Source organism: Podarcis filfolensis (genome assembly GCF_964270895.1).
Source record: "Podarcis filfolensis genome assembly, chromosome: 2".
In the NCBI taxonomy this organism is placed as follows: Eukaryota; Metazoa; Chordata; class Lepidosauria; order Squamata; family Lacertidae; genus Podarcis; species Podarcis filfolensis.
The window spans coordinates 33,458,578-33,471,091 of NC_139605.1; the positions used below are offsets into that span (position 1 = coordinate 33,458,578).

Genomic DNA, 12,514 nt, shown 5'->3' on the forward strand with positions numbered 1-12,514 from the left:
GAAATGAGGCACAGCAGAGACTGCAGTGTCCTTATGGTATATGGTTTATTTACACCTATATACAACCTGAGCCTGTGATGGAGGGGTTTGCAGCATTAAAACTCCCAGAGGTTCTGGCGTCTTCCATAGCCACAGCAGCTTTGGCATTATGCCAGCCATTGCTCTCAAATATTGCTCTGGCTCTCTCTCTCTCCAGACTAGTTTACTAACTCTGTTGCATAACTCCTAACCACAATCCCTAAACTCTAACCTAAAATGCCAGCATTGTCTTTTTAAACTATCTTCTGTGGGGAGGGAGGGAGCCCACTCATTGGCAGGTGAGATTCATCGTTGATCCTTGCTGTTGTCTTAATGAGTCATCCACAGGCCATCACCTCAAAAGGAAATTATCCTGACTTAATTAGTTTTTAACACTTGTTGATTCCCTAGGATGAAAGAGGAGTTTTACACACAGTCTAACACATGCAGGTCTTGATGAGAGTCTAACATGTGGGAACCGGACACACAGTTTTAACACACAAGCCTTAATTATTGGTCCCAGCCACAAACTCATAGCAGTATGGGGTGTTTTTATGTCCTTTGTCACAAACCAGCATATTGCTGCGTACTTTTACATCTGGCTGATCCTTAGACTAATGAGTTGACTTTCTGTCATCACTCCCCCCCTTCCTTTCATAATAGTTATTACAAGGAGATTTCCAATATATACTACATATGCATGTTGCTCAATCCTGTCCCAAAACAGACTCTCTCTCTTTTTTAATGTCACAGATGGTTGAAATTCTTGGCTGATTCCAAGACAGCTCAAAGGACAGTTGACCGCCTCCAAAAAGTATTGGGAGGGGGGCGAGGAAATAAATGCTCCAAACAAAATTCCTCTGGAAGCATGTCTATGAAACTGAATGGAAACACATTTTCTTCGGGAAACAGGAGTACCCCCTCCCTACACTGGAGATAGGGAAGGTGGGCTGCTTTTGGGCCAAACAATTGGTTTACAGGCGGAAAGCGGGGAGGGGATAAAGGAAAAAAGCTCAGCCAATAGCGGCTTAGGAAATACTTTTGGCTTCCAGCGCTCATTTGCAACACATTCCTTTTGATCTGACACAGGGAGTGTAACACTGCCCCGTCCGCGAGCCTCCCTCAGCAGCCCACCCTTGGAGCGGGGTGCATGCTGGGAATCGTAGTTCCGCGGTGAGGCCCCGCCAGCTAGCAGCGGGCGGCAGGATCTCTCCGGCGGAGACTACATTGCCCATGGAGCCGGCGGGGACTATATAATCAGCCGCAGAGAGCCCGAGAAGTGCAGTAACCATGTGGATGTGCTGCTGAGCCAGCTCTTGGCTGAGGAGGGTTGGGAGCCGGAGCGGGGGCTAGCGAGCCTCCATCCCTCACGGAGCTCCTCGGCAGGGGCAACAGGGCTTCCTCCGGGAACATGGGATTACAAAGCGGCTCCTAACCCGTTCCAGCTCCAGGGCGAGCCGAGCCCCTTATGCAATCAGGTAAAAGGCAAAAGGCAGCGGGGGGCGGCAGTGACAAGAGACCAGAAGCAGCAGAAGTTGGCTTTTGCCCTCCAGGGGAGGGGGAGGCTCAAAAGCCCAGCCTGGACTCGCCTTAGTTTGCAAGCTTCTCGTTGCAGCCCTTTACAAACCTCCTCCGGTGGGGGGTGGTGGTTGTTATTTAAAAAATAATAATATTTTTTTTGGCTTGCCTTTCTTATTATCAGATCACCCTGATCCTGTTTATACAGGAGGGATTGTGGCTTTGGCGGCGGCGGGGAAAGAAGCAACAGATCAAATAAGGCTCCCTTTTCCTTCCTTTCTTGAATCCTAAATCCACCCCCCCCCCCCGCAATCGCCCAAGTTTGCAACTCTTGACAGCGACAGGAAGAAAAAAAAATGCTGCTTGAATCATGTGGGGAAGGCATCGACCTCTCTTGAAAGGCGGCGTCCCCCGGCTTGTTAAAACTTCATGGCTACTGATGCAGCAAACTGATAAGGAGGCGGGTGTTAGAGCGGGGATCCGAGAGGTGTGATTGCGTGTGCGGTTGGGGTTTGGGCGGAAAAAAGGGAGAGACGGGTTAAAACACGGGTGATTCCCAAAGGTCTCGGCAAGATGTTGCGGCTCGACATCCTCTCCCCTTCCGTTTTTAAACTCGCCTTCATTTCTTGGAAACCGTGGCAGATTTCCCCCCTCGATCTCTGCTGTCGTCTTAAGCGAGAGCCGAGCCTTCTCTAGCCTTCTGTAGGTCTGTTTTTTTGGCAGCAAACTTCTGACTTGTGGGGAACAACACGAGTTCCTAAGTTATTAACTTGATTGCTTTTGCATCAAACAGAGTGGAAGGAAGCTGACAGAAATTGGCCCGAGTTAATGTGGGAAGGGCATGTGGGAAGTTGCCTTTTGGAGTTTTAATGGGTTCATTTTTTTCTTCTTTTTTAAGGTTCTTAAAATTCCTTTCACTCTAGTTCAGGGCAAGGATTCCAAAACTGTGGTCCGTGGACCACTCATGAACTTCATTCAGCTGGTCCACAGCACACCCACATTACAGATTCATATCGGTTTTTAAATTGTATTTTTACGGCTTTGTATGTGTCACGCATTGCATTGTAGTTTGAACTCTGTGGGATCCAAGTTGTGATACATGGTATAAAACAAGCAATAAAAATACCATTAAAAATCATACGGTGTCTAGCACAGTGCATAGCAGTTGCTGCAACAGGCAGAAAAATCATCAAGTGGTCGGCCAAGATCATCCGCAATTTTCAAGTGCCCCATAGGAGGGGAAAGGTTTGGGAAGCACCTGCTTAGAGATTTAGGTGTCTAGTTTTTTTGGGGGGTAGGAGGTTCTAATGCTGTGGAAGTCTGTCAGAATGATGCCTTCTTGGGAAAAGCAAACAAAACACCCAGGTTGTGTTCACACATGCAGTAGTCCATGGTGCAGTTCTCCTGTGGAGGTAGCTGAACAGTTGGGTACATGCAGTGTGCAGGAACAGAATGTTTGACGAAAAGGAGATATGTGTAGTCTTTAAGAGACCTGTTCCCTACACCTGCACCTGTTGGCAATGAATGAAACAATAGGTAAAATGAGAAATAATTTGTCAGGTGGTGGAGTGTTTAATGTAGTGTTTAGTTTTTATTAATGAGGGTGCTGGAACTGGATACAAAATTCCAAATGCAGCACCACCATATATTTACATAAGGGCATTATGATACTGACGATTTTATTCTCAGTCCTTTTATTAATAATACATAGCAAGGAATTGACCATGTTTACTGCCACAGCACACCTTGATATTTTAGATTGAAAGTGGTCTATAGATGTTTAAATAATACTTTCACTGAGCTTGCCACCAAGACCCCAAGATTTCTTTCCTGGAAAATTGCAGATGGATACCATCTGCATGTGTACATGCTTGTGTGCACTTAATATATAACATACCTAAGTTTGTGACTGAGAGTGTGCATTACTTTATAGTTGCTTATATAAAACACCATTTGCTGTTCTATTGCCCATTCAGCCAGCATGAAGTAATTCATTTAGAGCTCTTTGCATCTGTATAATTTGGTGTCATCTTGGCTATATTGCTGTTCACCCTGACTCAGATTAAATAGCATTGGTACCAGTACAGATCCTTGCTGGGGCACCACAGTATACATTCCTGCACTGCAATTATTGTCCACTTAATGCTTTATGATCTGTTGCTTGTTTGTTTTGACCAGTTGCTGATGCATAAGTGTACCTGTCTTATCTAGTGACTGCCACTTCACCTTTAGTGACAGACTTTTTGACAGCCTAAGTATGCGCTGTACAAGACCATCCAGTCAACCTGTTTATCACACTTAAATCTAAAAGACTAGTGATGCAGGACTTCCCTTTGCCCAAGGCATGCTGATTCTTCCTTAGCAAAGCGTTTCTCTCTCCCACCAATCCGTATTTCAGAATTCCATCTTTAATACTTCTTTCTGCTATTTTACCTAGCTGTTAGGCACCACAACACTTCATTTGTCAAAAATAATTCCAGAATGGAACCAGGAAACGGCAGGCCTCTTGGGCTGTCTTCCAGTCTGTAGGTAAAGAGACTGATGTTTGTAGCGATGATATTCCATTGCACTTTATAGCTGTTGTACAGTTTGTTGCAATAGGTAACACATCTGCACAACAACCCTATGAGTGTGGGTGTTCCATTTTAAAGATGAGCAAGTTGAGGTTGAGGGAATTGCTGTGATCCTCTCCCCTTTATTGCTGTTTGTAAGGCTTATTAAAGGGTGTCTCCTTATATTCCAAGTATCCCTAAAATTGCTTGGATGATGGGGAGAAGTAGAGAAAAACTTCAATTTAAGCAAAGCCAATATTTGCATGCATGGATTTTAATGCTGATCAATATTCCACTTTAATCATTTGTAAATGTAATATTCTCTCTCTCCCCGCATTCACTTTTTAGATCCTTGTGATAGGTGGAATAAGCTTCTCTTCCAAGAGTGGAGTCTACTTTCAGTGACCTTGCTAGATCTGTAGGCTGCACATTCAAATCAATGGGATATTGACTTGGTCAGTACTGCATCCTACCCATTATTAATACAATCCTGTGCATGTCAATTCAGAAGGAAGCCCCATTGAGTTCACTGTCTGAATTCATCACAGTGAAGTCTCTAGCTGTTGATCACATTATGCTAAAAGATTGAACTATCACAAAGCAGGTTGAGTATAATGATAAAGGCTCGATTTCAACAGTCACATTATCGTGTTTGGTATAAAATGAGGTAGCTTCCTTTGCAATTAGGAGTGGACAAGCATAGCCACTTTCTGTGGTGCCCTCTACATGTTGCTGGACTACAGCTCCCAGCAGCCCTCACCACTGGCCATGCTGGCTGGGGCTGATAGGAGATGGAGTCCCATGACATCTGTAGGAAGCACCATGTTGGCTCCTGCTGTACTAGAAGATACATGTTAGGTGAAACTGGTGTACGTCGCATCTTTCTTTCATTTTCAGGAGGAGAGGGAAAATGCTATATTTGCACCACAGTGGGGCTCTGAAAAGGTTGCATGCGCCATACCATTTAGGGCACTGTTCAGATTTCAAGGTGCTACCCTTGGGGGTGGGCAGAAGTAGGCTGCTGGGCGGATTCAACAACTGACTTGACTTAATGGAGAGTTGGAGATGGTGGAGAGCAATTCTCGCTGAGAGTTCCTCTGTCACCTGCAAGCTGAGTCAGTGTTACGTTATTTTCCAAAGTGCTTCACGCACATTATATTGTTGTTGTTGTTTAGTTGTGTCCGACTCTTCATGACTCCATGGACCAGAGCACACCAGGCACTCCTGTCTTCCACTGCCTCCCGCAGCTTGGTCAAACTCATGTTTGTAGCTTCAAGAACACTGTCCAACCATCTCGTCCTCTGTCGTCCCCTTCTCCTTGTGCCCTCAATCTTTCCCAGCATCAGGGTCTTTTCCAGGGAGTCTTCTGTTCTCATGAGGTGGCCAAAGTATTGGAGCCTCAGCTTCAGGATCTGTCCTTCCAGTGAGCACTCAGGGCTGATTTCCTTAAGAATGGATAGGTTTGATCTTCTTGCAGTCCATGGGACTCTGAAGAGACTCCTGCAGCACCATAATTCAAAAGCATTAATTCTTCGGTGATCAGCCTTCTTTATGGTCCAGCTCTCACTTCCATACATCACTACTGGGAAAACCATAGCTTTAACTATAGGGACTTTTGTTGGCAAGGTGATGTCTCTGCTTTTTAAGATGCTGTCTAGTTTTGTCATTGCTTTTCTCCCAAGAAGCAACCCTGGAAGGTAGGTCTTGCTTCCATGTAAGGCAAATGAGTCTGTGGTCCCATAATACAGATGGGAAGCTGAAAGGTAGCAATTTCCTGGCAGCTACCTGGTAAGTTCACAGGGTTAAAGTGATCCCCAGGTACATTGTATCAGATAAATTCAAAAAGAACTATTAAAGTTGTATCTCGGCTGGGCAAAGAGGCTGTTACTTTGAATATTGCTAGTACTTCTGAATTGCTGTTTTTCCTTTTTGAATCCTCCCTCAGCCGTCACCCTCCATGGTGCCTTTTTAAGAATGTGCAGTCTTGTGCTAGGATAGGCCTCTTTAACAGTCATTTGAGAGTGCATTGTCCCTTCTCTCAAGCTTTTAAGAATACTTGATACATAAGTTAAAGGATGCATTATATAAACACACATGAATGTTGTTGCAGATTTGGCTGCAGATGGTCTTAAATGGTCAAAAGATGGGCAGTTGCAGCTGGCTAGTTCTGAGGGTCTTGGTAACTAGTCTAACAGTCTAAATATTTAGTTGTTTCCTGGACTACAATAACTGGGCCTGAGGAGGGAAAAAAGCCACATACTTCTCAATTGTGTGTTCTTTAGCTTCCTGTTGACTTCTTTTTAAAGACTAATCAGACACTGCTCAGAATATTTTGCTGCCGGAGCCAGAAAGCACACAAAAAAGTTCCCACCTGTAACAGGAAAAATAATAATCAATATACTAATACTGCACTAAATTGATCAGTGTATTACTCCTCTGATAGGTCCCCAACATTTACAGCAGTATGCTGCCTAGTGAGAAAACTGGTACTACTGGTAATTGTTAGAGACTTTTATTTTTGTCTGGATGTTAGGAACGTGGGAAGCTTCCTTCTACAGAGTCAGACTACAGATCCCTTTTGCCTAGTTTCGGCTACACCGATTGGCAGCAGCTATCTCAGGCAGGGGTCTATCCTAGGCCAAACTGGAGATGCCAAGGCCTGGATTGAACTGGGACAGCCACCTTCTACATGCAAAGCATGGGCACCCAGTGTGGTTAGGTGAGAAACATAAATCCGGTCATTACAAACATCCTGAGGCTCATAGGTGATGCTCTTGTAATTGTAGCAGGAGACAGACAGTTAGGTGGTAGCAACCATGCTGAATTCTCACGTAGACATGGACTGCATGAAAGCCCTGGAAGTGGATATCGTCAACAGGTTAATGGAGCAACAAGTACATCAGGTGTTTCTCCACTGCTGAAATCTCAGTGGTGAGGTATAAACGGGAGAGTGAAGGTGCAATAAAAGCAGGAAATTAGGATGCGTGTGAGGAGGCAAGTGGAGCTTTGAGACGGAAACAGCTTTTTATCCACTTCAGCTGAGCAAGCTTGGCTTAGGACTTTGTATGGAGTCCTAGCTAAAAGCCAAGGGTCTCCACAAAAGAAAAGCAACGAATCCTAAGCCATTAGATTTGTCCAGGTTTGCTTAAGAGGTGTTCCCTCAGGTTGACAGTGGGCCTTGAGGGCAATTGCTTTCCTACCTGGGTGCCTGAGAAGCTAGACTAACTGTTATGTATCTTCTGTAATCAGTTTTATCGGCTCTGTGAGGAGCCCTCCCACTCTGCTCTGAGTGAAAGTGTAGGCTGTACAGTACTTCTTTTTTCAAGGCACACTTGTATTGGCAAGAATTGTAGATTCGTGCCCGGCAATTGGATTTGCAACAGTTAATAAACCAGAGAGGAGTTAAGTGCTTGGGATTTGGATAGCATATAGCTGAAACTGTATATAGATAGAGCTGTTTCAGTTAGTTATCCAAAGCCATGAATAGGCACCCCTTTTTGCAACTGCAAGGTAGCCCACTTAATATTTTCTCCTAGCATCCCATCTTCCTCTTTGTCCAGTCACTCATGAGTTGGGAGACAGGTTTGTTGTTTCTGGGCAGATGTAAGGTTCCTGAATGCCCTGCCTCTGTCAGTTGTAGTGTGGGTTGTGCCAGGGAAACTTGAGGCAAGTGTTCCCACTCTCTCAGGACGATGGGGAGATAGATGCTTAATGGGACTTCCGTGTTCTGAGGGCATATAGTAATGGATGCCTTTAGTAAAGTGATTTGATTTTTCAACGCACGTTTCAGCTCCTCTTGTGGCATCCTATTGCACAGTCTGAGAAATGCTGATTGAGAGTCTTGGTGAGGTTGCTGTACAGTCAGATGAGCTAATTTGAGATGGGTAGCTTTGCCAAACTGAAGTCTTCTGCACACCAGAAATTACATCCAAGATGGCATTCTTTTTGGATGCTGGACAAGGCAACTAATTACTCTGCTTGCTTGAATGCCAAGCCTATCATAGAAGAATACAACTTGGTGTATACCTGCCATTCTTCTTGGCAAGCTCGGGGGGGGGGGGGAACTGAACTGGAGCAATCTGTTCTGGTATTCATTCCATGATAAAACCTTAGGGTGCGTTAGATGGAGAGAGTGCATGTGGCTGACCCACAACTATCAATGGTGAAGAATCAGTTAGCCTCACTCATAACCCTTGCAGCTGGCAAAGGGTGCAGTATCACAGACAATAAATCGACAACATCGACAAGGGCTTCTTTTGTTTCTGTTTGCGGGTGAGCTGGGTTTAATCTGACCTGGATCTCAGCCTTGGAACTCCTCTTTTGACTCATTTTCCCACTGCTACTGAGCATATACAAAGTGTCTTTCTCTCCCTGCCGAGTAATGCCATGACTAGTCCCCTTGCATGTTGGAATTGCAGGTTCAGCTAGCTTAAACTCTAGGTAAAAGGTAAAGGGACCCCTGACCATTAGGTCCAGTCATGACCGACTCTGGGGTTGCGGCGCTCATCTCGCTTTATTGGCTGAGGCAGCCGGTGTACAGCTTCCGGGTCATGTGGCCAGCATGACTAAGCCGCTTCTGGCGAACCAGAGCAGCACACGGAAACGCCATTTACCTTCCCGCTGGAGCGGTACCTTTTTATCTACTTGCACTTTGATGTGCTTTCGAACTGCTAGATTGGCAGGAGCAGGGACCGAGCAATGGGAGCTTACCCCGTTGCGGGGATTGAACCGCCGACCTTCTGATTGGCAAGTCCTAGGCTCTGTGGTTTAACCCACAGCGCCACCCACGTCCCTCTAGGTACCGCCACCTTTATTTGTTTCTAAAGCATCACAGTGAATGGGAAGGAGGATGTTGTCTCCATTTGAAAGTGAAACGCAGCTGGGCATGGGAAGGCTTTGAGAATGTCTGAGGTATATTTCCCACCCTCCCTGGAATCCCTTTACGGACAGTTATAGCTGAACTAACTTTCCCGGCAGTGTGTGTTTGCTGGAACGCATTTGCTGTGCCACAAGATGAGCTAAAGCGTGCCTTGGAAAAAGTAAGGTACCACCTTGAACATTCCGCCAGCTGCACCAGAGAGAGCCCCTGTGTAGCATCACTCTTCTCTTATGCCAATAGATAAGAAGTATGCTTGTGCCTGGACTGGAGGCTCCAGCTGGCGCAAAATTCTGTGGCTAGATTTTTGATGGGGACAGACTAGTGCTAGCACAGAACACTGGGGCTCAAAACTTTGCACTGGCTGCCACTTGTACACTACTGGGGCAGGCTCAAGGTTCTTGTATGGCCCTTAACAATTGGGATCCAGGATACTCAATGACTGCCCAGTCCCTTATATTCCCAGCCTGATCCCTGAAATCTTCAGGTGAATGACTGTTAGTGGTCCCGTGTGGCTTAGATGCATGGCTCGTATCCCACCAGGAGCTGCACATTTAGTATTGCGGGCTCAAATTTATGGAACTGACTTCCAGTTAAGTTGCAACTTCCTCCGTGCAGAACTTCTGTGGCCTGCTGAAAGCTCTTTAAATATTCCAGCAAGCATTTTAATTGAAGTGTGGGTTTATAGTTTCAACTGCCATTTGCTTTTTGTATTGTATCCTTGTAAATCACACAGGGGTGACTGCAGTTAAGTGGTACATAGATTGTTTAAATAGATAAAAGAAATACATCATGCAAAGGATGTCTGCACGCGAGATTTTTTGACTGCTGCCTGTGTTAAAGGTGCAGGGGACTCTGAGGCATCACCACTGTCCAGAAAGCATAGACCTCCTTCAGAGCCTTATCTGCCCTGAAAAAAGGTGGGTAGGGTGCCAGATGATGATAATAAATGGATTACTCCACGGTGGTAAGGGACGCGGGTGGTGCTGTGGGTTAAACCACAGAGCCTAGGACTTGCCAATCAGAAGGTCAGCGGTTCGAATCCCTGCAACGGGGTGAGCTCCCGTTGCTCGGTCCCTGCTCCTGCCAACCTAGCAGTTCAAAAGCACATCAAAGTGCAAGTAGATAAATAGGTACCACTCCAGCAGGAAGGTAAATGGCATTTCCATGCGCTGCTCTGGTTCGCCAGAAGCGGCTTAGTCATGCTGGCCACATGACCCGGAAGCTGTACGCCGGCTCCCTCGGCCAATAAAGCGAGATGAGCGCCGCAACCCCAGAGTCGGTCATGACTGGACCTAATGGTCAGGGGTCCCTTTACCTTTTACCACAGTGGTAAGAAAGATGTCTGCTCGTTTTTCTTGGACCAAGTTGAGAAAAGGCTTGTGTGTGAGCATATGATTAAAGAGTTCATCCAGCCACCCCACCAATGCACTACAAGGGATCACAAGATAAATGCTGGTTTTAGGGGGCAGAAAGCTCCAGTTTCTACGAAGGTTGACATGCAGCACCTGAGTACTTGGCAAAATGCTTGGGAGCACATCTCTGAATGATTGGGTTGATCGTGGAAGCTGCTGGTAGCAAGAGTACTATTTCCTTTATACTGGATGACAGTTCTCTTATTATTCCAGGCATGGCTTCTCTGTTCTGAAAGCTAATCTTCAGGTATTGACAAGCTTGCAAGTTCTAAATAAGGAATTGTCCCTGTGACTACAAAATGTGCATTATCTTGACTCCTGTTTTCTGCTTAGTCGGTGGTGTCTATGGCTGAGACTCACAGGTACTGACAATTAGTGCTGGAGCACATGCTAAAAATACTTGGTGTGGCAAGGCGTTATGTACGCTGAACTTCTCGTCATAGAAAAACTTGTTAACTACAGAAAAAGTTGGACTGAGGGGAAAAGATTCAATGTGTGGGGAGCAAAACCAGTGTTAGTTCTAGTAGTGAGGCTACGCAAAGCAGCTCACCAATTTTTTAAAAGTAATCTTTGTTTTATAACTTAAATGTTTGTTTAAATGACTTAAATTATAGGACTTCGGAGCACCTAAGGCAGGTCTGCACCCTTGCTTCATCATGTATGATAGTCTACTGGGGCTCAGAAGCCAAGCTTTGGTTTTTGCTTCTTCATTTTTAAAAGATGCCACACAAAAATTCCCACCACAAAAAGATGTCACACAAAAAACCCCTCTTGGAACTGGGTAGGCTCTCTAAGGAGCTAATAAGTAGGGTGCGCCATATAAAACACACAAAAAAGGTGTTGGGTTATCTCTACTTCTCAGTTTTTGAAAAGCATTTTCTTTTCCTTGTGTGCGAATCTGTGGGCTGCATTTTTACCACACCTTGTTTAAAAGATAGATGTGCCGCCGGGGCCCAACAACAGTTTCATGTGCATCAAGGTTGGGCCAGGACCTGTTACCCCTAGTTGTCTATCTCTGGCCTAAACCAAGCAACTTGCCGCATGGAAGAGATGAAAAACTCTTGTCAGAGCCTGACCATCCCACTGGTCCTTGGCTAGTCCAACCTAGAATGGGGTCCCTCAGGTTGCAGATATCATATCTGAAGATGGGTACTTATGTTTTCAGTGAAAGAGACTGTATTAAGATTTCTGTTTGTATGAGGTTAGGACCCAAAGACAGAGGAGTGCATAGATTGTATGCCTTGGGACTAAGTTTGGCTTAGCGGGAGAAGAGTGAGTGTCCTGGTTGGGAGCAGTGGGATGACACCCTTTGTATATCTCTGAGGGGCAGGCAGCTGAAAATGATTTGAGATTCTAGGACTCTTCATTTGCTTCGCTTTCTGGTATCTTTAGATATGGACACATCTGGTTCACTGAGTGAATCAAGGGACGAAGGGAAGTAAAATCTATCAGTTTGTGAACATTTGTGCTGAGTTCTAAAATGTGTCCTTTCCTTCCAATTTGCTAAAAGGTGCTGGGGAGGAAAGGCAATCTAGCTGGTTAGATCCTGTCCATGGAATCTCTCTGGTCCTGGCATACATTTGAATGAGTAAAATTATTGGCAGGGATATTGGCACAAACTTTCAGCTGGTATATCCCTATAAATCTTCTATTTGGCAGTCAGCTGGCTCATGAAGACACACCTGTTTAAACAAGCATTCTCCTGATCTTAACCTTGTGATCTAATTGCTGTTTTATCTGCTTTCTTATGTTGTTTTAATAGACTTGTTTTATTAGACCTCTTAATTATGGCTGTTTTAAATGTTTTGATGAAATTTCATTGTGTGTAGATATGTTTTTGTAATTGGTTTTACACTTGTAAGCCTGAAGTTTATTGCAATTAAGCTGTTTTAAGAATTTGTGCTGCTGCATGCTGGGACTGCTAGGCTTCAAGCACCCTGAGGATGTGTTGCAGTTGCATTGAGGTTATTTACCGTACCTAAGCGTGCTTGTATGCATGACTTCAGTGAGCCTACAAGCCAACATGTTGTGCAAGTTACTTTTGCAGGCAGTGTTTCTTTCTGGGGGGGACGCAGGGGTATGCATACCCCTAAACATTTTGTGAATCTAAGTTTGGTCTCATTGAGGGGCAATAT

At 45.1% G+C, this 12,514-nt stretch overlaps 1 protein-coding gene across 8 annotated transcripts in view; it reads left to right on the forward strand.

Moving 5' to 3' along the window:
* The first annotated feature begins 1,185 nt into the window (after nucleotides 1-1,185).
* Nucleotides 1,186-12,514, forward strand: part of ITPR1 (inositol 1,4,5-trisphosphate receptor type 1) — a 199,790-nt gene continuing 188,461 nt past the window's right edge. For 5 of the 8 annotated variants that reach the window (XM_083600270.1, XM_083600273.1, XM_083600275.1 and 2 more), the window contains exon 1: nucleotides 1,188-1,496. The gene's annotated coding sequence lies outside the window, so the exon portion shown is untranslated. Of the gene's footprint in view, nucleotides 1,497-4,436; nucleotides 4,544-12,514 lie in introns of all 8 variants that reach the window. The other 3 variants (XM_083600272.1, XM_083600277.1, XM_083600271.1) reach the window with 2 other exon arrangements.